Source organism: Salvia hispanica, chromosome 5 (assembly GCF_023119035.1).
Source record: "Salvia hispanica cultivar TCC Black 2014 chromosome 5, UniMelb_Shisp_WGS_1.0, whole genome shotgun sequence".
NCBI classification, from domain to species: domain Eukaryota; kingdom Viridiplantae; phylum Streptophyta; class Magnoliopsida; order Lamiales; family Lamiaceae; genus Salvia; species Salvia hispanica.
Window position 1 is genome coordinate 7,173,157 of NC_062969.1, and position 27,856 is coordinate 7,201,012.

Below are 27,856 nucleotides of genomic sequence, written 5' to 3' on the forward strand. Positions count from 1 at the left end.
TAATGTTCAAAATATCTTTGGAAGCACCAACAAGAACAAGAAGTAATTATAGTAAAAATACCCATTTCTTATTACTATTTTCTTCCATATGTATATTTGGTTTCCATTAGTTTGTGTTTCTTGTTTTCACCTCTGTTTCAACCTCTGTCTTTCCTACCTTCAAAATTAATAATATAAGTTTTATTTCCTATTATTATTTACTACTATATGTGATTGTTATTCCATGTTTTATTACAATTATCTCTGTCTCTCTATTAATATGTGTGTGTGTGTTATGTTGGGGGATTTCACAAGAAGAAATACAAATTTAACAGAATAAAAATTTTGATGAACAGAAAGATGCATGATATGCATAAAAAAGTAGCACCATATTATTTTCAGTCATAGGCTTTTTTTTCCGGATGCGTTGGCTATTACAATGATTTACAAAATATAATTCATATTTAAATTGGATCATAATTGATGAATTTCATAATAAAGCATTAGCTACACATATAATTTTGACTGGCGATAATTAATGTAGCTATCCATGAAAAACATGTACACAAAAGGTTGTTAGCACCTTCCTCATAAAAATACTAGTCTTTCTCTTACTCTCTATCCAAAAATAAGTACGTACTTGTACTTCATAATCTTGGCTATCAATTTTTTTCAGACCAATGTACTGCTAACTGGTCATGTGAAGGGTGTTCAATGCTATTTATGACATTTCAGACAAGTAAAAATACAATGATATTTTAAAACATTTACAATTTTTTTAAAAAAAATCAATTTATAATAAGTTTCCATGCACTTTTAAATTATTACTATATATCATTAACCATGTTGCCATATAGCTAAAAGCACAATTGTTAATAGCCTTTATCCCAACTAAAGTATTTAAATTCTAAGCCCAATTATGATTTGAAATTGAGCCCATAGAGAATCCTTCAACGTGCACCCTAAACCCCACCCTCGGCCCTATATTTATTTCACTGGTCTTGAAGATTAGTGTGTGAGGTAACAATTTTCTCATAACATAGCAAAATAAGACTATAGTTTAGTAATTAAAAATACCCTCATTTTGTGATTTAATTCGTCTCATAAAATTAGTTAATTTTCTATTTTCAAAAATAGTCTTATTATTTTTAACACTATTTTAATTATTTTTTATATCTACTAATTTCATATTAAAATTTGTGTTGTCGCTTGAATCCCTAAGGTAGAGAGAGTATAACAAACAAAAATAAAATTGACATTTAAAAAAAGGAGCTAGACACACACACAATTAAGATATTCCCTCCATCGACTCGGCCACACTTAATTTTTTTAATATTTGTATTTAAAAGCCCCAACTCTCCTCTGAGGAAAACCCAAAGAAACCCTCCCCTCAAATTCTGCAACAAACAACAAACAACAAACAAAATTATATTTCACCTCCCCAAAATTAGTAGTAAATCCTAAAATTAGACGTTACGTTTTATTATGACTAAAAGTTGGGTTAGTTGTTAGTAGTAATAAATCACTATACGTTTTATAGAATAATCAACTTCTATAAGCACAAACTTGCGTCGAACTTGATTTCTTCAACTTATTTTAACACAATTACACATTTAAAAAATCCAGACAGTTCAGGTTTATTATGTGGGAATGTTGAATGCCCACAGACAGTTAAGATATTTAAGAAATCGGTCGACCAATTCGATTAACTATACTGTTTATCTTATTTAGCCAGCCTGTAACATTGCCGTGCCCTACATATCGCCAATGTTTACATACATGCCACTTTATTTTAATCTATACTAGTATATAATTATAATTATATACCTTCATAAACTACACTGCACACGCAGTCACAATTTCCCATTTACGATATGAAGTTCATACTTTTGCTAAGTAATGATCCATTGAATTGGAATAAAATGTTAAAATTTTAAAAACCATCGAAATTGTAATGAAACAAAACAATGTAAAAACCGAAATTTAAAAATGCATTTTGCCTCAAGCACACCTGTATGACATACCATATATAGCAGTACATCAATTATATACTGTTGGAATATGTAATTTTTATATTGTTGTTTTCGTAAATCTATACAATATATAAAAGGGGAGTTTTGGGAATATTCACAAGATTGCTATTATGAAATTTTTGTAATATTAATGGTAAAAAATACGGTTTGATTCCTGTATAAAACGTGTGGGACGTGAGTGGATTGGGAGGATATCTATGAATCCATAAATTAAATTTTATATTTCAATTGTAATCTTTTTTAAAGAATCATTTTTTTTCTTATATTTAATCCATGAATATGATTTTACTATAATTCAATTGTGATTATTTTAAAGAATCATTTTAATTTGTAACCAAATTTAAAATAACATTATTTTGTTTATAAATTTAAAATTTAACACAAATTTGAATTCCATAATTATAAGGATAGAATTAACTAATTTATCTATATTAAATATAGAGTACGATATTACTAATTTATCCATAACTATAGGATTGATCTGATTTATATTTCATCCACGTTAAACATATTATAATTTAAAGGCCATTATCACCGTAGTGCTCATGGTTAACTCAAGAAGGAATGAAGGCTGCAATTATAGCATTGTTAGACACATTTGGGCTTTGATTGACAAAGAGTGGCATGTAGAGGTTAAACATGCCTATCGCGAAGCAAACCGGGTGGCAGACTTTATAGCTAACTGGGGTTTGAAGATGCACGAAATCTTTCGACTGCTAAACGATCCTCTAGGAGGCGTCGATCATCTACTTCAGCGAGATAGGATAGGTGAGCCTGTCTCTCGATCTGTTGCTGCCTAAGCATTTGTATCTCTAGAGCTTTGACTCTCCTCTTGTAACCAAAAAAAAAAAGGCCATTAAACATGTGGAGTGAGTGGGAGGTTTACCACTTGTGATTAAGTCGAGTGAGTGAGAGGTTTTACTGTGTCATTTAAATTTGGTTTTACACCACCATCAACACGCTAACACAATATTAACGTATTGATCATCGCCGTTTTTGTAGTCCACTGCGGTAATACAGGTATCTGATTTGAGTTTTTTTTTTTCTCATGTTTCTTCCTTTGAAATGTCGTGTTCCGAAAAAAAAAGTTTTTATCCATACGATCGAGGGCGGGAATGAAGAGCAGGAACCGCGGGGAAGTGTCTATGCGATGGGTTATGGTCCTCTGCATCATCAGCTTTGGCCTCAGCATTCTCTTTAGCAACAGGTTTTCACAAATCTCGATCGCATGTGTGTGTGTGTGTTTGTGTTGATGCTTAATTAAGTTTGATGATGAATGTGGATTGATTGGCAATTAGAAGATGGACTTCTTTTCACAAGATGACGTTTGGGTGAAATTGAGGCTACTTTGGATTACTGTGTCTCTGATAAGGTGGAGTTTCCTTTCATATTTCATAAACCAGTAGACAATTTTTAATGTATTGCGTAAAGATCAGGTAAAACTAATTCCTAATGAGGAAGTGATCAAAGAGTTCTCTTCAAAGCACATGAAGCAATACAGTGATTCAGATAAAGCACATATCTAAATTAAAAAAAAATTGTCCTTTCATCGAAGCACATATCTAAATAAAAAATTTTTTGTCCTTTCATCGAATGTATGTGGTGTGAATTGTTCGATTATATACTTTCATGAGTCTCATCTTATGCTTTCCTCTGCGGATGATCGTTTTAATGCATATTGATTAGTGATTTTGTGCATTGCAAAATGATTTTGTTCCTTATTTTATTGTAGTTTTAGGTGGGGCGTGCGACTTTAAAGATGACAAACGAGTTATTTTACCTTGAGTTCTGTTGAAGAGTGACGAATTGCAAAGAATTGAAGGTTTTAGTTTATAATGAAATGATGAGATTGATTTTAATTTTAAAGTTAATGTAGTGTATAAAGAAATTTTAAAAATGATGAGTAATTATCCATTGTGTTTAATTTTTTATTGTTAATGTTTAAACATTATATTATATGATTTGTTTCAAATTTATTATGCTTCGATGTTGATTTGTATAGATTTTTTATTTTCATATAACTAAAATTGTTACTCATATTGTTCATTGTTAATATTGATTGTAATTCTATTCAACTAATTTAAAATTGAAAATTAAAATGTGATACTAATTAGTAGCACAGGTGTGATACTAATAATGTTAAAATGTGAGTACTATGTCTTAGTAGACATTTAGGCACATTATTACGTACAAACAAACATACCTGAAACTGATACCACTAAACAAATACACCCACTCGGCTACACATGCATAGGTCGAGCAAGTAGTCGAGTTGTTACTAATTAACTAGTGGTACTTGTCTACTGATTCTTCTATCTATACATATATATAAAGGGCCAATTTTGGTCTTACTTTGAAAATATTTATAAATTTTGTCCTTATTTTAAAGTATGTGTAAGTTATGAAATGAATTTGTGATACAATTATACAATTCATAATGATGTAACCGATTTTTTTCAATAATTATTGAAACCATTATCCATTAATTAGAATAAGTGAAATTATTATAATATGAATGATTTACCGTTATAAATTATAAATTTATACTGAGATTAATTGCTTGCATTAACTAAAAAATTAACTTTTAGTATCCATGTTTATAATAAAAATAAATAAATAATTTTTTTGTTTTCTCCATCAAGTGATCGAATATATTTAGAGACTTGATGAAAAGGACGTTATAAAATATTTTTAATAATATCTATTAATATATAAAAGATGATTTTTTGCCTTATTTTAAATATTTAAGAGTTTTGGGAATAAATTTAAATATTTATAAATAACTATCATGAATATTTATTTAGATTACAATCAATAATTAGTGATTACAAATCTTAAATAGGATAACATGCATTAAAGAAATTTTATAACCTCTATTGTCTTAATTTTATAATTTATGATTTTTAATTCCATGATCTCTCATTCCCAATTTTGTGCCAATAAAAGACAAGTGCATAGAGTTATGGATGAATTACACACCAAGAAAAGCACTCTTCATTAATAGTATATTTGTCTAATTAGAGCTTTCTAATTGCTAGATGCTTGCACATATTAATAGTCTACCCTAGTTTAAACTATTATATAGTACTCGTATTCGATAAGGTAGATAACTCCTTTATCTAATTTAAAATAAATAAAAATATGCAATTTTATTTGTATGTTTTATTTTATCTAACTTCCCTATATTCTTATAAATCCGCATATCAGCTTATTGAAAAATAAAGTTATCTCTCTTTGTAAAATATCATGTATAAAATATATCAATATAAGATATTAATACTACTAGTTTCCATTTATTAGTAAGTTATTAATTTTAGCCAGCGCAAAATAATACTAGTACAAGTATTATTTTTAAGCCACCACACAAATTCAAAGGCGTATTGCCGTCTCCCTAGCGGGGGGTTGGCCATTGCTGGATCACTAGCCCCATCGGAAATTATAGAGTCGTTGCACTTGTTGCTAAAGTTGTTGTTTCTGAACGAAGAAGAAGAGAAGAAGATGAAAAGTTATTATTTGTTGTTGGGCTGAAATTACAAAATTTACTGGCCCATAAACCATTAATATTTAGAAGCCCATGTAATATAGGAGTATTCTTCGCTTGTTACATTGTAGGGGGTCTTTCGCTTGTTCTCCCATGCTTTTATCCCATGTCAAAAATAATTTCATTAATAATTTCCATTAAATTCCCCATGACATAGTAATATTTTGAATTAAGTTCAAATGTCAGATTTTATTTCTCTAATTCTAAGTTATGTATTTACTTATTTTTTCATTAATTTGCCTACAAATTTACGTCAATTCCTAATTAATCCTAATTCATGTACTGTATCTGGTAAGTGTTAATTATGTATATGAATTTAATGATTCACATCATCAGTTCGTGTATTTATCATGTGTATTACTATTAGTTCGCATTTTCTTTAGTTTTTCTTTCTTTGTTTGTTTTTTTTGGGTTCTTATAATGAGTGCGAGTATATATGATTATAATATTTGAAGTCAAAATTTGCACCAAAAATTTTCTTATGATAAATAAGAAAATGAATTACAGTATAGTAATATTTACAATTGTCTGTTGAACGAAACATAGAGAATAATTTACAATTGAACATGTGAATGGTGTGAAATGCATGACGTGTGTGTTGTGGATATATAGTGAAATTTTATAATTATTTGGAGTTTGAAATTACAATTTTCTACTTTTGATATGGAATTCAAATTGTGAAATTACAATTCTAAATCCAAATATTTTTGTGATACCGAACAACGGATTTGGAATTGGAGGCTCCAAATCCAATTTCATGGTGCCGAACACCCCGTGAAGATTATTCACAAAGTTCTAATTCCTTTGATTTTTCCCACGAGTTCCGATTGCGGCCAATCAAAGTTGAACCGGCGGCGTCTCCGGCTTCTGAGTTACAGGGTAGCCTTTAAAGAAAGAAACAGTAACAAAGTACATTGTTTTTACCTTTCAAGGGGGGTCAATTGAATTCGAAAATCGAAAGTTGCAGAGAAAATGGCGGCTGCGATGCATAATTCAACTTAATTCTAGTTATTAAATTATAACGATTTCCTTTTAAAAGGGCAAAGATGTTATAAGAGTCGGTTCAGTCAATTAGGAGTATTTACTTTAAAATAGAAGTGCTACTTTGAAATTAGGAACGGTCGTTATGGTTACTTATTGATTGCAATTTGCAACTTTCTTCTAAATCTCAATTCAAAAAATATTTTTATTCATGTAGTTTAGCTTTATAAAATATACTAGTTTATTCGTTTATTAAAAATAATTTTACTACGGCAAACTGTTTAAGCAAGAAAAATAAATAGAAAAAAAAAACAAAGTAATAGGAGAAAAATGATAAGAGAAAACTTAAAATTGCAAAAATAAAAGTAATTTTTATGGACAGAAAAAAATAAAAAAATGAGATTATTAAGAATCCTTTAGAGACCAACATCGTGAATCTTACAAAGTTGTCTGAAAATGTAAATGACAGGAGGGTGGTCGAGTGACTTATCAAATTCCTTCTCGGTGTCTGACTTTGGTCTGCAGGTTACCAAGATCATGGAGGACGAGAGCTCACCACAAGCTCAAGGGAGGCTCGCATGGAGAAATATTGCTCCTCCAAGAGCACAACTTCAAGTTTGGTTTCTCCTTCAAGGAAAAATCAACACTAAAGAGAGGCTTTTCAGATTGGGAGCAGCTAGAATTGAGGATGATCGATGCATTTTGTGCAAAGAAGAGACTGAAACTGTTGAACACCTGTTTTTTTGTTGCAAATCTTCGAGAGCAATCTCTGGTATCACTGCTGCAAATGTTGGGAGTTATCTTTTTGTCTTCCCAAAGATCCAAAGACATGTCTGCTTTCTTGGGTGGGTACTCCGTTCAAAAGATTTGATAAGTGTTTGTGGACCGCCATGTTTTATGTTGTCGCGTGGACAATTTGGGATATTAGAAACAAAATCGCATTCCAAGATTTTAAACCTAACTGGGAGGTCGAGAAGAAGCGACTCTTTTGGCGCCTTGGAACTTGGGTGAAAGGATGGTGCCCGAATTTTCCCTTTGCACCGGGGTTAGTAGAGGATGACTTGAAGGCTGTCAGAGGCTGGGAAGGAACAAGAGCTCCACGAAGGGGTAGGTTGTGCTGAACTTTTTATTTTTCCGGGCTCTTGCTGTTTTTTCCTTCTTTTGTGGCTTTGTTATGGGTTTTGGCTCGGTGAGAGGATGGGTGGTTTGATGCTTTTTAGGGCTGCTTTGTTTGGTTGTTTTTGCTTGTTTTGGACCCCTTTTTGGGAGGTAGGGGGTTTCGCTTTTGTTGATGGTCTCGCCTTTGGGCTTGCCTCTTTATAGCTCGCCGTCTTATGGCTCGAGCATTTGCTATTTATAAAAAAAAAATATATTTCGTACAAACGAAAAAGTATATATAATGCAATTAAGATGAATAATCATGCAATACCATATAAGCATAATATCGATCGTAAACATGGATCAAGATTCAAGACACATTATTACATGCTGAACTTTTGAAATAAAGACAACCAAATTAGAAATAAGATTATTATATACTCCTAACAATTGGCCATATTTAAGATGAGACCTTCTAGAACACAAATCTGTCTCCAACAGTCCCACTCATATTATATCTCAGCAATAATTTTGGCTACGTAACTGGTCATGTGAAGGCTATTGAATATTTCTTACTTTACTTTGGACGACGACTATGTAAATAAGGTTTAGTTTTCTAAAAATCTAATGATCTTTAGAACAAATTTACAATTTACGCAAAATAAACGAATAAACTAGTATATTTTATAAAGCTAAACTAGATAAAAACCTAGAAAAGAAGTATAGAGTGAGAAGAGGGATGAATGCATGGGGTATGGAAATATACATAGAGGGTTAAAAAATAGTTTTAAATAAAAATTAAAAAAAAAAATTGATGATCGACCCTATCTCCATAATGGGGGGTCGATCAAAGGCCCTATGGAATCGGCCAAAGCCGATACATCGGCTCTTTGGGGTGATGGTGGAAAGGCCGATGATCGGCCCCTCTTCCACAATGAGGGGCTGATGGGGGAGCCGATCATAGGCTCAATTGACCAGCCCCCCATAGTGAGTGCTCTAAGAACTTTTTAATTATATTTGTGATCCAAACTGGCTAAAACTGATGAATTTCATCATAAAGCATCAAATCTAACATATACTTTAGTACATATAAGTCTAATAATAAAGCATCAACTCCAAAGTAAATTCCTAACATATTTATGGTTGGGTGACATAATAAAGCATCAAATTTAAAATAAATTCTAACTTATTCATGGTTGGGTAACATAATAAAGCATCAACCCTACAATAAATTCTACTCCCTCATCCCACAATAAGAGTCCTATTTTGTCATTTCGGTACGTCCCACAATTAGAGTCCTAGTACTTCACTTTTTACGGTTTACCATAAGTGGTAAATAGGCCTCACATTCCACCAATTTATTTCACTCACATTTTATTATAATAAAACTAATATATATAAGTGAGACTCATATTCCTCTAACTTATTCAACCCACTTTTTGTATATTTCTTAAAATCTGTGTCATAATTAAATAGCACTTCTGTTCCAAGACAGAGAGAATAACATATTCATGGTTGGGTACCATATTAAAGCATCAATCAAAAATAAATTCTAAGTAACATATTCATGGTTGGATCCCATAATAAAGCATTTGCTCTAAAATCACTTGTTGATTCACTTAACTATCTAGATGTGATACTATTTCACTCTTTTATTTTTATTCATTTGTTATTTCATTTAATATATTATACATATTTTATTAAATTAATAATTTAATTATAATACGAAATTCATTACTACAAAATTATGGAATATTATCTTCATTTATATCCTAATAAAATTCGTAAACTAACATTTAAAAATGTAAAAATACGAAAGAAAACAAAAATAGATAAAAATGGGAAAAAAATCCCATATTTCCTTTAAACTAACTAGGCAACTAGGAATGTCAGTTAAGAATGACACCTACACATTTATATAGTAGGAGTGTATTCGAACGTTAAAAAGGAAAAATAAAAAGGGGTGAACGGTGAACACATTGTGTGTGTGTGTGTATGTGTGACATACTGGGGAATTTGACAAGAAATACAAAAATAATGAACGGCATTATGTGAATTTCTTGCTTGAACACCAATATACAGAAAATGATACAGTACCATAGACCATAGTAGTATTATTTTTCAGTCAACGGAATTTTTTGCATTGACTATTGCAATGGTTTATAAAATAAACTTCAGATTTAAATTGGATCAATTTCGATGAATTTCATAATAAAGCATCAAATCTATCATTTGCTTAATTTTCAACTAAAATTGCAGGCTCTCTGACCTACTTAGAGCATTAGGGTACAACTTAGTATTTGGTGGCTCATCCGTTGAACATTTAGAAAAGTACATACATTTCCACGAACACAATCTTGAACATTCTTTTACAATCAGGTACATTCTTAACACACTTCTAAAAAAAACAAAACTAAAACAGTGGGAGAAGAAAAAAATACATTTATCCCCATATATTAAAATTAATACCACCGAAATATTCATAATTTTAAAAATTAAATACATTTTTCTTTTTCGCATGTATTTTTGGAAAAATCATAAGAGAAAGTAAAGTAAAAGAAAGAATAATATAGATGAAACACTCATCTTCATTATTTTCTTTATTTATTCTTCGCTTTTACGGGGTACTATTTATTATTTCATCCGTCCCCAAAGAATATGCACTTTGGTTTCGGCACGAGTTTTAATGTAAAATTGGTAAAGTAAGAGAGAGGTAGAGTGAATAAGTAATTAAAGTATCGTTAGTGGAGAATGAGTTCCACCTCATTAGAGAGAAAAAGACTTTCCAAAATTAGAAAGTGCGCGCATATTCTTATGGGACGGAATAAAAATGAAAGAATGCATATTCTTGTAGGATGGAGAGAGTGTGATTTTCTCAAAACACGTGCGAAAAATAAATGTGTCACTTATAATGGGATAAAGGGAGTACTACTGTACTAATAATGTGAACTCCATTGTTGTCCTGTCAATTTTCTTCCTCTTTCTTACTCCTATTTATCAATTTTACATTCACTCCTACCCCAATAAAATTTATATTTCCTGGGATAAGCGAAACACTTCTTTTCAGCATATAATTTAAGAAATTGATATTTAAATAGTTAAAGTGGAGATGGTAAAGTATGAAAGAGAGAAAAATAGAAGAGTGAAAAGAGAATAAAGTAAGAGAGATGATTTTTTGCTTAAAAGGGAAAATGACTCATTTTTAGTGGGACATCCCAAAAAAGAATAAGACTCGGTTATCTTGAGGCGTAGGGATTATTTTTCAAAGACGAAGGAAGTATTATTTTCTATCTTATGCATATTTGGTCATCTCTATTAGTATGTATTTCTTCGGTTCCTCCTACCTCTTTTGTCTACCTTCAAAATAAATGTTAATCTCGACATCAAAATTACCAATTGTAAAACACTAATTGTAAAGTAGCAGACAATAAGCTTCAAGAATATACACTCAAAAAGATGTCGTTCCAATATTTTGCAATGGTTTAAAACCGGGCCAGACCAGCCGATCTGATCGCGAACCCACGGGCAGTCCGATCTTATTAACCTATTTAAACCAGTGAGATGTTGACCCGTTGGAAACCGCATGATGTGTATAATATATTAATTCTAATTGAGTTTATAACTTTAATTTCAACAATTTCGTAATTTTAATTTTAAATCTTTACTTTCTAAAATTTTGATCTTTAAATTCTTAAATTTTTAAAACGTTGCATCGAATCTTAATTAAAAAAATAATTGCATGTTCATAAATCATCTATTTAATATTTTAAAATTATATATATACTCATCCGTCCTTTAAAAATACACTAGTTCTAGTTAAAAGAATTTTTTTCTATCTAACAATACTTGACTTTTTCTTTATATCTCTCGCGTATTTTATCAATTGTGCATTAAAAGTCATGTCGTTTCAAATGTTATCTATTTTTTAGGGAGGGTGTGAAGGAGGAATAAATTAGTAACTTATCATCGTTCTTTATAATATAGAATTCTTAATTTAATTCATTATTACAACTTACAAACTACAAATTAAAATTTAATAGCATATGGATTAATATATTACGATTTTGATTTATGAATTTCATCATTTTAATTGTTTTTTTTTCTATTAAAATTTAAGAATACGCCCGCAGACGTAGGTCGAGTTGTTCATTTTATAAGTGTTTTCACTGTACTCGTTGATACGAGTCCGTCTAACACCATTAAATAATAAAATTGTTCGATATGTACTCCCTCCGTCCCATTGAAGATAACCCACCCCACCTGGGTCCGTCATTGGTCCAAGGAAGGGGTCATCTTCCTTGGGACGGAGGGAGTACTTTTTAAAATTATTGACGTATTTGACAGCTCAAATACCGTACTTTTTTTTTTTTTATCTCATATGCATATTTGGTAATTTCTATTAGTTGACATTTCTGTATTTCTTCAGACCCTCCTTTCTACCTTCAAAGCAGAGTACTTATAAATTTTGTCTCTCGATATCAAAAGTTATCAAATTTTCAAACATTAACTGCAAAATAGACCGCGTAATTGGAAAATACATAACATACAATATAAGTCAACATTTCTGCATATCTTCAGTTCCCCCTTTCTAAGTTGTCTAACTTCATCTTGGCCGAACACACATGTGAAATTTTAAGTCAGCGATTAGTTTTTTATTTGCGTTAAGAAAGAAATTTACAATGTTAGTTGTTGGAAGCCTCATTCGATTATTCAACCGCCTCATAAATAATATACTAGTCCTTATACAAGTATGCATATATTGAAATTTCTTGTATTACTCTGTAACCGTGTGTAATCCCTTTAAACCTCCCCAGCCACCTCAACAAGGAAATGCATGGCCTCACAAAAACACCTAAAATGTATCTCTCTCTGTCTCATAAGAGAGAGCGCCATGTTTATATTTGAATAATTATACATGAATATACCACACCGCTACATAAGACCACAGTTTCCATGTTAATTACACCTTAATTTCTTAAGGTTCTTCCTCTTTTAGATTCATAATACCAGCTAGAGCTACTATAAATATAGCAAACCACAACCTGTATTTCCCATCAACTATCCAATATTCATCACACAAACTATCAGTTGAATTAGCCGAATTTTGATACAAGGAACAATGGCCGGTAAGGACCTACTTGGGAATACCCTACTGAGTCTCATTCCGATCAGAAAACAAAGAGCAAAGAAATTATGAGTCGTCCCATGCGCAATACCAAAATTAGTAAAAAAGGTGCAGCAGCAGATAACATCTGTATGACAAGTCCAGCTTCATCATCACCACCACCCTCCAACAACGCCAAAGATAATGTTCAAATCTTTGGAAGCACCAACTAGAACCAGAAGAAGTAATTATAGGAGTAATACTCATTTCTTATTACTACTATTTTCTACCATATGCATATTTGGTTTCCATTAGTTTGTGTTTCTTGTTTTCACCTCTGTTTCAACCTCTGTCTTTCCTACCTTCAAAATTAATAATATAAGTTTTATTTCCTATTATTATATACTACTATATGTGATTGTTATTCCATGTTTTATTACAATTATCTCTGTCTCTCTATTAATATGTGTGTGTGTGTTATGTTGGGGGATTTCACAAGAAATACAAATTTAACAAAGTAAAATTTTTTATGAACAAAAAGATGGCATGATATGCATAAAAAAGTAGCACCATACTATTTTCAGTCATAGGCTTTTTTTTTCGGATGCGTTGGCTATTACAATTATTTACGAAATATAATTCAGATTTAAATTGGATAAAAATTGATGAATTTCATAATAAAGCATTAGCTACACATATAATTTTGGCTGGCGATAATTAATGTAGCTATCCATGAAAAACATGTACACAAAAGGTTGTTAACACCTTCCTCATAAAAATACTAGTCTTTCTCTTACTCTATATCTAGAAAATAAGTAACTTCATAATCTTGGATGGCAATTTTTTTCAGACCAATATACTGCTAACTGGACAGGTGAAGGTTGTTCTATGCTATTTATGACATTTCAGACAAGTAAAAATACAATGATATATTTTAAAAAATTTCCAATTAAAAAAAATCATTTCATTTATAAGTTTCCATGCACTTTTAAATTATTACTATCGTTAACCATACATGTTGCCATATAGCTAAAAGCACAATTTGTAATAACCTTTATCTCAACTAAAGTATTTAAATTCTAAGCCCAATTATGATTTGAAATTGAGCCCATAGAGAATCCTTCAACGTGCACCCTAAACCCCACCCTCGGCCCTATATTTATTTCACTGGTCTTGAAGATTAGTGTGTGAGGTAACAATTTTCTCATAACATAGCAAAATGAGACTATAGTTTAGTAATTAAAAGTACTCCCATTTTGTTATTTAGTTTGTTATTTAGTTTGTTATTTAGTTCGTCTCATAAAATTAGTTAATTTTCTATTTTCAAAAATAATCTTATTATTTTTAACACTATTTCAATTATTTTTTTTCTCTACTAATTTCACCTCTAAGGAAGAGAGAGTCTAATAAACCCTGAACAACTTTCCTCCTGAGGAAAATCCAAGGAAACCCTCCCCTAAAATTCAGCAACAAAACACAAACAAAATTAAATTTCACCTCCCTCAAATTTAGTAAATTCTAAAATTAGATGATACTCAATTAAGATATACTATAAGAAATCGGCCGACCAATTCGGTTAACTATATTTTCAGCGCGAATCGAATATTGGATACTGTTTATCTTATTTAGCCAGCCTGTAACATTGCCGTGCCCTACATGTCGCCAATGTTGACATACATGCCACTTTATTTTAATCAATATATACTAGTATATAATTATAATTATATACCTTCATAAACTACACCGCCACACGCAGTCACAATTTCCCATTAGTTACGATATGAATTTCATTGCATACTTTTGCTAAGTAATGATCGATTCATGAATTGGAATAAAATGTTAAAATTAAAAACGAGCACTCATGTATGACATACCATGAATATATATATATAGTAGTAGTACATCAATTATATAATTTTGGAATATGTAATTTTTATATTGTTGTTTTCGTAAATAATTTTAAAATGTTCTATGTCTTATTATTACTAGACAAACAAACATACCTCTGATAGTTTGAAACTGATACCAGTAAACAAATACACCCACAAGGCTACACATAGGTCGAGCTAGTAGTGCAAGTTGTTACTAATTAATTAGTGGTACTTGTGATCTGATTCTTCTTAACCCCATTAAATTAAAATTGGAGTATATTCGATTTGTACTTTTTAAATTTCGTTGGTACTATGTTTAATTAATTAATTGAATGCTTGCTAAGTAAAAAAAAAAATTCATGTTATAGAGTAATTTGAAAACCAACTCAATAGTTTATACCGAGTCAAGACAATCCAACCACGGAAGGTCTTCGAATCTATGAAAAATGCACCAACAAATAATCAAACATACTGAAGTTTTATTATTCTGCATTTACTTCATTTTATCTCGTCTACCTTCAAAATAAATGTGAATTTTTCTCGCTCAACATCAAAATTTATCAATACTTTGTCTTTAAACATTAAAAAATAAAATGGAGCTTTAAGATCATATACAGACAAAATGTCGTTACTTAGTTGGCTGGCATTTTTTTTCTATTGTTTAAAAATGTAGGATCTGACTTAAAAAGACATATTTCTCAATTTATGGCTTCTAATTAATTAAATTGAAGGTTGTCTGGCACACTGATGGACCAAAATAACCAATATTGGAGTTAATATTTTTATAAGTTAAGTAGTTGCTCAGAAGATCAAACATAATGCAAAAGACATTGCCTAAACAGGCATGTGATCGGCATTTGTTTTTTTAATATAGTACTATTCTTCAATTTGTTTTTCGTTTAAAATGAAATTGACAATGCTACTTGTTGGAGCCCTATTTGATTATTCAACTGGCTCATAAATAAAATAGTGGTATTAGAAAAGTATATTGCACCAACCCTCAAATATATACTCATGTAATTTCTTGTATTACTATCTAAACATGTGAAATCCCTTCAAACCCCCCACCCACACAGCCACCTCATGGAAATGCATGCCCTCACAAAAACACCTAAAATGTGTGTGTGTGTGTGTGTATGTGTGTGTGTGTATGTGTGTGTGTGTCTATATTTTCATAATTATACGAAGTACATCATATACTACACCGTTACATACGACCAGAGTTTCCATGTTAATTGACTTAATTTCTTAAGATTCTACCTCTTTAAGTTTCAAAATGCTAAACATTCACACAAATAAACAAGTTGTAAACTGGTCCTAACTAGCTAGTATAAATAAAGAACAAGACTAGAAAAACATATCCCATTAACTACATATCCAATAATCCAATATTCATCATATACCTATTAGTTAAATGAGCTGAATTGATATAATTAAAGAAGCTAGAATGAGAGAGAAAGGTAGGAAAACAATTGAAACATAATAGAATTTTTTTTCTCATAGATGGCTTCAATAAATTACTATGTGAATTGGTGTTTATAAAATTCAAACCTTGGAGGCTAAGCCAGCTTCTTTGCACAACGGATAATAGACATTAGATTACACAGTAGATTATGGTAAACATGACAGATTTTTTGCTTAACGGTGGTTCTAATACTATACCAAAGGCTAAGAACAAGAATTCAAATGCCAAAATTATACTCTATTTCCGTCCACTAAACAAGACCCACTTTCCTTTTTACTTTGTCCCACCTAATTTAACACATTACTAAAAATGTAAACTCATTTATTTCTACCTTATTTCATCTCTCTTATTTTACTCTCTTTACCTAATACACAAAATAAATTTGTATAAAATCTCATGCCGCCCAAGAAAATGATCATCTTCCTTGGTACTCCTATTAGATCAAAAACTCTCCTTCTATATATTTATTGATTGATATTGATAGAGGTGCTAACGTAAATATAATTTCAGGGAAAAAAAATTAAGAATTCTAAGAGCTCATGGGATATGCGACATTAGGATCCCTACCCAGGATCGGCTAAAATAAAAATGCATTTTACAAAGGAAATTGTGTATTATTTTCAATTCGTAAATCATGAATTTGTGGTGTTGAATTTGTAATCTTTAAACCCATTGCAACAACCTACGGATGCAATTTATGGCGATGAATAGATGTGGATGCGATTTTGTTTGGGGTAACAAATTGTCAATAGTCCAAGCTCCGCGTAAGCCAATGTGGATAACCTTTGAATCCCCAACATCCCATTAAATGCAATCCCATTATAACTGGTTTGCCATTTACAAATATCATCAAATTGTATATATGAATATAACTCGGTGATAATGTGCAAAGTCAAAAACATAAAATAATACCGTGCCCCTTTGTTCTTTGTTCGAAGCCATATCCAATCTTATAATACTGGTACTTCCCAGAAAAGTCCATTCTTTTGCTAAGTAAAAACCAATCTAATTACAATAGTTTATTAAAATAAAAATTTCTCGTATATAAAACTGTAGTGAAATAAGTAACAAATAAAATACCGAAATTTAATGGTGCATTTTGCATCAAGCACTCATGATATACCATACATACCAATGATACTGTTGGAAAATATTCATATTATTTGAATATAAATGAAAAATATTTCAAAAAAATAGTAAGTACTCCATATGATGGTAGCTAGACTCAATTAATCTAAAGACCTTTTGCCTAATTATATACTAACCACGCTATTACTAGAGACAAACATACCTGATGGCTGATACCATTAAACAAATACACCCACACACGTAGGTCGAGTTGCTCATTTTATTAGTATTTTTTAATTTCGTTGGCACGGCATTTTAATTAGAGTATATATATATGAATGCCGACTAAGTCAAAAAAAAGTTATGTCACATATATATAGTGTTTGACAGCCAACTCAAATCAGTCTTCGAATAACTGAGAATTTCCAAGAAACACGAATTTGATTATTTGAGTTCGAAATTGAATGTATGCCATGTACTAGTATATAAAAATTGCGGAATGCAATTTCTCAAGATTAAGACGGTATGGTTCATGGATACGATAATTAGTTAAGCTGGATGAGGTGAATTATTCAAACAAAAAAATTAATCATACCAATTTCTTATTATTTTCCATCATATACATATTTGGTAGTAATTTCTATTAGTCTACATTTTTGTATTTTTTTCAGTCCCTCATTTGACCTTTCTATGTCGTCTAGCTTCATATATAGAACTTGACTTATCTATAGTTTAAAGAGGGTCCCGTTTGGATTTCGTGGGGCAAAATGGAATAGACATATTCACATGGAAGATACTTCTTAATAATCAGACATCATATTTCAAAGTTAATTAGTTGCCCAGAAGTTCAAGCATAATGCGAAAGACATTGCCTAAACAGGCACGTGAAATTTAAGTCCACATTTAATTTAGTAGTTTTTCATTCTTAATTTTTTTTTCGTTTAGAAGGAAATTTTCCTTGTCGATTATTCAACGCCCTCATTAATAAAATACAACTCCTTATACAAGTATATTCACCAAATCAACACACGCCACCTCATACAATTATACAAATGCATGACCTCACAATTACAACAACTACTACTACAATGTATCTGTGTGTGTGTGTGTGTGTGTGAATCTCTTCAAACCTCCTAACCAACCTCATGACCTCAAGGAAATGTATGGCCTCACAAAAACACTTAAAATGTATTTGTGTGTATGTGTGTCAGATAGAGAGAGAGAGAGAGAGAGCGCCATGTTTATATTTGCATAATTAATACATCAATATACTACACCTCTACATAAGACCACACTTTCCATGTTAATTTACACCTTAATTTCTAAACATACTTCCTCTTTAAGTTCCACATTTGAAAAATAAATAGGTACTACTCCATAAACTCATCCTCTATAAATAGCAGGCACTTGAACCTATATCTCCCATCAACTATCCAATATTCACCATACAAACTATCAGTTAAATTAGCCGAATTTTGATACAAGGAACAATGGGAGACAAGAAACCAAAGAGCAGTTCAGTTATGGGTCATAAGATGGCCCATCAAAATGGTAGCAATAGCAATAGTCATGAAAAAAGTGCAGTAGAGCACCTCCGTAAGACAAGTCAAGCTTCATCATCATCACCACCACCCTCCAACAACGCCAAAGATAATGATAAAAAGCTCTTTGGAGGCAGCACCAACAAGAACAAGAAGAAGTAATTATAGGAGTAATACCCATTTCTTATTACTATTTTCTATAATGTGCATATTTGGTTTCCATTAGTTTGTGTTTCTTGTTTTCACCTCTTTTTCAACCTCCATCTTTCCTACCTTCAAAATTAATGTAACTTTTATTTCCTAAGGAGTAAGTATTATATACTACATGTGATTGTCATTCCCTGTGTTATTACAATTATCTCTATCTCTCTATATTTGTGTGTGTGTGTGTGTGTGTGGTGTTGGGGGATTTCACAAGAAGAAATACAAATTTAATTTGATGAACAGAAAGATGACATGATGTGCATAAAAAGAAAAAAATAGCACCATGCTATATTATTTGTCAGTCATAGGATTTTTTTTGGATGCATTGACTTTTGGAATGGTTTACAAAAAATATAATTTAGTTTTAAATTGGATCAAAATTGATGAATTTCATAATAAAGCATCAACTATATATATGCAATTTTGGCTGCCGATAATGTAGCTATCCATGAAGAACATTAGCATATACACAAAAGGTCGTTACTATATTTAGTTTGGGTGTCCCATTCCAAAAACGAAAAAAGGGAGTACCAAGTTTCCTAATTAGATATAGTGGTGGGGGCAGATATCTCATTGATAAACATGTACCTATTATACGACAAAATTATGAGATTAAATAGTACTATGTTTTAAAATCTGAATCTCATAAGTCACATCCATTTTCATAAGACTCCTTCTGGAATAATCATTACTCAATTAATTTAATAATTGAGTAAATGATGTCATTTAATCGATTACATAATTTGTCGAGCTAGTAATTAGGTGTATTACACCTTCCAAATCTATCTCTTACTCTCTCTCCGGAAAATAAGAACTCCCTCCGTTCTTGAAAATTTGTCACCTATTTTCTTTTTTGTTCGTCTCTAAAAATTTATCACCTTTCACTTTTACCATTTTTGATAGTGGACATCACATTCCACTAACCCACTCCCACTCATATTTTATTTTAAAACTACTATATAAAAATAGGACCCACATGCCACTAACTTTTTCAACGCACTTTATATTATATTTCTTAAAATTCGTTCCGGATCAAATGGTGCCAAATTTTAAGTGACGGAGAGAGTATTATTAGCTAGTATAATCTTGGCTAGCAATTTTTCTCAGACAATATACTGCTATCTGGTCATGTGAAAGGTGTTCAACACTATGTATGGCATTTCAGACAAGTAAATATACAATGATCTTCAAACAAATTTACAATTTTTTTTAAAAAAGTTAACATTTCATTAATAAGTTTCCATGCACGTGTATCATTAGCCATACAAATTGCCATATAGCTAAAAGCACAATTATCAATTGCTTTGAGCCCAACTAAAGTATTTTATTTCTAAGCCCAAATAATTTGAAGTTGAGCCCATACAGAATCCATCAACTTGCACCCTCGGCCCTATATTTCACTTAACTTGAAGATTAGTGTGTGAGGTAACAATTTTATCATAATTATATTTTTGATGTTGTCCTGACACATCTTAGTGGTGGAGTAACTATTCCGGAAGTCTCAATTTTACATTTTAATAATGTCTCTATAACTTTAAATTTAAATATAGATACTAATTCCAGGCTTCCATGAATAAAAATACTATAGTGGTATTTTTTGTAGATTTGAAGTGTGATTTGGTTATTTAAAAAATAAATTTTATCCAAACTCAACATTTTACTGTACATTAACTTTGTAATACCCGCTTCTTTTATTACCCTTTTCCTATATGTTTAAATGTCGAACTAGAGAAATGTCACTCTTTTGCTTCGTTGTTTTAAATGGAACTCGTTACTCCTTTGTTGACACTCAGTATTGTTAGTTCGCAAAAACAAAAGTTAAAGAGATAATCGAATGAACTAAAACAATCTAATGTATGTTATGAGATAAAATGAACATTTGAAAAAGAATGTGAAGACGTCCCTTCCGAACTAAAGTGTTCGCTTACATCTCGAATAATACATTAACTTACATGATCATCTTACGTATGAATTTTGAATGGAAAGAAAAGAATATGTGATACTATACTATTACAAAATACCCATGAATGTGCCAAAAGAGTTTAAGAAACTAAAGTCTTATTATGCTTGGACTTTGGGCCTCTTTCTCCCAAGCCCAAATCACGGCCCGTTCCGAACAGCCCATCGAGCCCAAGGCAGCAACCCCAAGTCTCGGACAGCAACGTGGCAGCCAAGCCTTTCATTCACCTGCAAGATAAAACAAGTTTTAATGAAAAAGAAACAAGAGAAATTAAAGAAGCTTTTATTAGAAGAAAAGGGACAACCCCTCTTTAGCTATAGAGGACCAAGGACTTACCCAAGAAGGCAAGTCAATGCCTGCAAGACCCACTCCTCAAAACAGCACCCACAGACTACTTTTCCCTACAATACCACCCCTGCAATAAGCAAACAAGTGATTTTATGAAGGGAGTACTTATGCTTCAAGAAAGAGACGAATGTATTAATTAAAAGCACAGTGATGATCTTAAAAAGGAGGATCTATCTGCAACATGAAAACAAAAGGGAGTTTTTACCCAAGTTCTCGTACTCCAAATGCCACCAAAATAAATTAAGTTCAAAGCACACTAAGGAGCTGCAAAGAGGGGATTCGCTGCACAATAGGATCAGCCCATTTATTGATTCACGAGTACAACATATGTACTGCCCCACAAACAGCCAATCAATGTGAACAAAGAGCCAAAAAAATGCAGATTTGATTTCTGCCATATCTCAACAAATTGCAGCAACAGCTTATATATATGTTTTTCCCCTTCAATATCTGTTTCCCTTCACCACTCACCACCTCAAAATTTCATTCTTTCTCCCCCACAAATCACAACCGAGAGTAGAGAGTGAGTATAGGTTGCTATGCCTCTCAAAGACCATTAGAAGTGGGAGTTTTTTTTCCAACCACCAGCCACAAGGAATCAGGTAGCACATACTCACCCTTATACCTCATTTTCACCCACTTAGAACATCACAACATGATCATATGGGAAATAACCTTATCATGTATAGAACATAAAGCACAAGCATAACTGGTACGCATAAAACTCAAAGCATGGAATGCAAATTTCCGAAAAGGTCATGTTTTCAAGCCTCAAACCATAATCTGTTCAACTCTAATACCATGAACCTTCTAAAAATCCAACTTTTAGCTAACTGTAAAAGAACTAAGAGAGAGAGGGTAGGGACTTAGCTACTGGCCGACGAATCGGCGTGGCTCACGGGCAGAACCGCAGCTCGAAGAAGGGAGCCGAACTGATCGACTCCGTTCTAGAGAACAGAGGAAGTCACGGAGGCAGTCGGAGCTCTGTGCGGAGGGAAGCGATGCCTTCTTCTCTCTTCCGACGATGCAACACGGGCAACGGCTGGGCGTAGAGTCGGCTGCGCGACAGCAGCGACACCGGCTCGTCGTCAGGCGGCTGGCGGCGGTGCTGTGTAGTAGCCGAGAGATCGAGCTCATAATCCGGCGAGAGGCGTCGACGGTGGCGGTGAGAATGAGGCGAAGGGAGAGAGAAGGAAATTAGGGATTTCCCCTCAATTTGGGAATTTTTGAAGGGAAAGAAGGAGATGACCGATGGAATTGGGGAGTATGTCTTGGGCCAACTATTAATTAGTTTTGGGCCTCTATAATTAAATGTATGGACTAAGGATATAATTTAAGAAGTGGGCCTAAATTAATTAAAGTAGGAATGGGCTGGAACTATTAAAATGGTTGGGCCTATAGTTGGATACTAAATTAAGTCTTGGACTCTGTCATGGTTACACGACCAAGTAAATTATTTCATGAGAGGGTTTGCTAATTAAATCATTAGATGATAATTAAATCTCGAACAAGATACATGGAAAAAAATAATACTCTTAAAGTTAATGGAAATATTTTTCTTTAACATCCACATAAATTAAATCTCCCGATTTAATTAATGTTTCAAGATTTCTAGAACTTTCCTAGAAAGACTAAGAAGAAGAATAAAATGGACACGCACTTAGGATGCATTCATGTTTAAGTTTATTTGACTTCTTAAAGTCTAATTTAAAGTATTACCTTATTTCTAAAGGGACGTCCTCACACGTCGTTTAAGATCAAGTCAAGGAATTTTCGACTATGGAATTAAGCTTTTGAGGTGGGCATTCTTTCAAAACGTGATTTCAGTATGAAAATGTGAATCTTTGCTCAAGTATGTTGTCATGCCATGTTTTGTTTTATGATTACCTATCTGCTTGGCTATGCCAATTTAAGTTAAATCGAATTCGGGTCCCAGTAGGGCCGCAAACCCTACTCGGACTAGTGTACACATGAGGGGACCGTGAGCTAACAAAGGAGTTGGCCGGTCCAGTGACCGTCGTGGAATGTGGCCACATTCCCGGTTCACATCAGTTTCAGATATGGTATATCTATGTTATGTGATTGCGCAATCAAATTTTTAATGAAAAGAAAAGTATTTAGTGACTCGGGTCTTTTAAGTAAAACCCCGTGATCACTCAACTGTGGCATTGACAATTAAAGATAGAACTATTTTTGGCAATGTGCCCACTGAGTATATCAAATACTCAGCCCTGCATGTTATTTTCAAATGTGCAGGTTGAACGTGGACGAGCAGGCGAAGGTGTTGGGAACGATCCTTAAATAAGTAGATAGGTAGCCCAAGGTAGTATGTCTCCATACATACTACTTTGTCTTGGACTTTTCCGCTGCATTAGGATTTTGTACTAGGAATTTATGAACCTAGACCGCACTCTGACTTTATTTTGGCCTTGTTTCACATTCGTCTATGAGACTAATGTCCTATGTTCGACTTATCAGTTATGTTTATCCCATTATATTGTTCCTAAAGTGTTATTTAGTCACGTATAGATGCAGTCACTACCACTAGGGAAAATGTGGTCGTGACAAACTTAGCAATGAGTTACCCTTAGCTCAAAATTGGACCTTATAATGATTTTTTACATGAACTTAAAAATTTAACAAATACGTTGTGTCTTTATTCTTTCTTTAATAGTACCAATCAAAATGTCTTGCTAACTTCAAAGTGTTTACATTGATTCTTCAATATTTTTTAAAATGGCTTCAAAATGTTTGAAAGCATTCATCAATTTTTACTAATTAATAAGTGGTACTTGTCTACCTGATTCTTCTTAACTCCATTAAATTAAAATTGGAGTATATTCGATTTGTACTTTTTTAATTTCGTTGGTATCGTGTTTAATTAATTAATTGAATGCTCGCTAAATAAACAAAAAAGTCATATCGTAGAGTAATTTAAAAATCAACTCAATAATTTACACCGAGTCAACACAATCCAACCACATAAGATCTTCGAATCTATGAAAGATGAACCAACAAGTAATCAAACATACTGAAATTTTATTATTCTGCATTTACTTCATTTCATCTCTTTTTCTCTGTCGTCTACCTTCAAAATAAATGTGAATTTTTCTAGCCCAACATCAAAATTTATCAATACTTTAAACATTAAAAAATAACTATACTGTATGATTGACTCAACTTTATTTTACCCAAATAATACCTACAAGTGTACGGGGTTATCGTAGCAAACAGCAAGTAAGAGTATATTGTATCCCACAGAGACAATTTAGTGTAAACCTAAATACCACGAACAAATTTCAACTACTATCCAGACGATCGAGAATTTTGGTTTTAAACTAATAACTACTAAAAGCATATAAAATCAAAGATTAAAATAAGCACTTAAACAAGAAAACAATTAAGCAAGTTATAGAAAATGATAGAGAAATATGCAGAATTCAAGGATCCGATGCACAACTCATAGCCTAACCCAATTGAAACCGATTTACCATTTAAAGTCTCCAGAATTGTTGAATCAATCACAAATATAGATTAAACCCCCTCCCGAGGTGAGAAATCCGTAGATTAGGTGTAATAATTGAAGTTCCCTTCTAATTTTTAGACCTAACTCCTAATAGTTTGATTAGATTAAAGATCTCACTCAAAACCTCAACTCTCCCGAGTTTTATTGAATTAAGGTGTGAATTATTCTTCTTTCAAGGTTAAATATTTCATCTCCCGATTATCCTAAGAAACCCAACATTCCCAATTGGTGATCAAGCAATTGTTAGGAAAAAGCACAAGAATAATTCAAACAATTGCAAGAGCAAGATAAAAACGAAGTCAATTGGATTAAAACTATGAATCAATGCATCTTCACCAAGAATTCTACATGAAAGATGTTTAGCTACACATGTTCATGGTAGAAAACAAATAGAATCAAGGAAAAACAGTGGAAATCATGATGCGAATCGCAATTGGCGGAGGAATTGAAGCTTGAATCTTCAATCTTCTTCCAAGAGTTCTTCATTCACTCGGTCGCGTGAGATTTTCTGGATAGCGCAGTGTTCGTATAAACTTCTTCTACCGAACTCCGATTGAGGCGTGCGAGATACCCACACGAAGCTCTTTCGAAGAAGAAGAGATTGATATGCATTAGGGGCTGATTGGACTTCAAAATATCCAGTAAATATTGTCTCAAACCAAGGCTGCTGTACATACACATATTTTGTACCTTTTTCTACACATTCTTAACAAAATGGTCAACATACCAACATAATAGAGAAGTACAAAACCACTCTTTAAAACCATGTAAAATCCAAGTATGTCAATGATTTTGGCTAAGAAATGGAGCTTTAATAATAAGAACATATACAGACAAAATGTCGTTACTTAGTTGGCTGGGACTTTTTTTTTATTGTTTAAAGTGGGTCCTATTTGGATTTTTACACACAATATAGTAATACAAAGATTAAAAAATAGCATCTGACTCAAATTAATTTTTTACTAGGAAAAAAGACATCTTACTCAATTTATGGCTTCTAATTAAATTAATTGAAGGTTGTCTGGCACACTGATGGACCAAAATAACCAATAATATTGGAGTTATATTTTTACTATAATTTAAGTAGTTGCTCAGAAGATCAAACATACTATTAATGCAAAAGACATAGTCTAAACAGGCATGTGACATTTTAACTAAATCGGCATTTGTTTTTAAATTCTTTAATTTATTTCTTTCATTTAATTACAGGAAATTGACAATGCTACTTGTTGGAGTCCTATCTTGACTATTCAACTGGCTGATCATAACAAAATAGTATACTAGTATTAGAGAAGTATATTTCTGTCACGACCGCAATTTGCTAAGGATAGCAAAGAAAGGAAATCATGACAATAAAGGGAAAATAAGAAGGAAATAAAAAGGAAACCAATCGTGAACCAAACGTCCATTTTATTACGAGAGATATTAGGATTTCACAAGGGATTTACATGGTCATACAGGCTCAAAAAAAAAAAAGAAAAAGAAAAAAAGAGTTCACCAATTTGTACTTCACATTCCTATCATAGTTCTCATCAATAAGTCTATCACAAGACAATGATAAAATGCACAACGGAAGAAAGGTTTGAACGCGACAATATGTATGGAGACATATGTCTTCGAGGGTCCTACAGAGATACAAAAAGCACCAATCTCACTCAGCACCCCTTCATCCACGGCTCAACCTGCACATTTAGAAATATATGCAGGGCTGAGTACGAGAGTACTCAGTGAACACTTTGCCAAAAGATACACATATACATAAAAGATTTGTTGTCATGCCATCACAGTAACACTCGGGGGTTTTATCTTAAAAGGCCCGAGCTTACTAAGTTATTTGTGAGCTTAAAGTTCGACCGCAGTCTAAGTTCTTTCCATCAATCTGCCATATCTGTACATTCCTTAAGTGACGGGAAGGGTGTCACCTTCCACGACACATTGACCGGCCAACCCTCTCGATGACTCACGGTCCATTCCTTTTGTGCACACTACTCGAATAGGAATTTCAATCCTATTGGAGTTCGTAATCATTCCGTTCATTCATTCATTCATTTTGGCATAGCCAAACAGATAGGCATCTTGACAAAACAAAAACATTTATGGCATTGACAATCTTTTGAAAGACAAGAAAGTGCGATTTTAAATAAACAATCACTTCATAAATCATTCGTAACATTTGACAAATTTCATCCACATAAAAGTATAGGATAGCAAAGCTCACACATAAAATCATTATCACTTTAAAATAGGCTTGAAATATTATTCACAAAGCCACATTAATACATAGGTTAGAAAGCCCACCTCGATGCTTCCAAAATACATAGCTCTAAGCAAAGATCCACTTCAACAAATTAAACTCCTCGCAAAAATCCTTTTTGAAAGATTATTACGAGCTAATTAGTTAAAGAACATTCATAAAGAATGATATGCAATGATCCTAAGGGGGGGAGTGTGCATCCTACGTTCTTATCTTGTTCAAACGACCTCAATTCTTTGCGATAATTACATCGGGAGATTTAAGTTTCTCGATCAAGCACTTTAGTGAGTAATTGAAGGTTCAGTTACTTATGCAATTAATCTCTGAACCCAATTTAAAACATTTAGTCTATACTTTGAGTAATTGAAAGCTTCTTAATTTAAAAGGACCTCAAGACTTAAAAGAAACTCTTAACTTCTCTCTCTTTTTTTCATTCTCGTTAATTCGGCCTAACTAAAAGAATGTCCAATCAATTTAGTTGGATCCAACAAGAGTAAACCGTATCTCACACTTCATACTCCCTCCGTCGCACCTTCTCCCTCTCTCTTGCTCTCGGCCGTGAGAACTCCAGGAAAATTTAATTCTTCGAAAGTTAATGAGTTTCATATCTGATTTACAAAATTTAACCCAAGTCTCTAATTAACGTATTCATTGACTTGGAAGTTAATGAGTGATTTCACGAACTAGCTCTTTGAATTTAGAGGGCTACATTAATAGCGTTTCTTAACTCCAGCAAACTTGTTCTATTCTTGCATCCTACGTGTGAGGTGGGGGGGGAATCCTAGTAACGTATAGTAAGAAATACTTACAAGAAATTGATTAATCGAGCATTATTAGAAAGTTTTTCCTAAAAACGCTCCTCAAATTAAATAACTTCACCTAG

At 32.4% G+C, this 27,856-nt stretch overlaps 1 long non-coding RNA gene across 1 annotated transcript; it reads right to left on the reverse strand.

Moving 5' to 3' along the window:
- Positions 1 to 20,763: 20,763 nt before the first annotated feature.
- On the reverse strand, positions 20,764 to 22,431 carry LOC125186977. The gene is made up of 2 exons (XR_007170544.1): positions 21,182 to 22,431; positions 20,764 to 21,072 (listed from the first exon to the last, which is right to left on the reverse strand). It is a non-coding gene; the product is annotated as an uncharacterized LOC125186977 (long non-coding RNA).
- Positions 22,432 to 27,856: the final 5,425 nt, after the last annotated feature.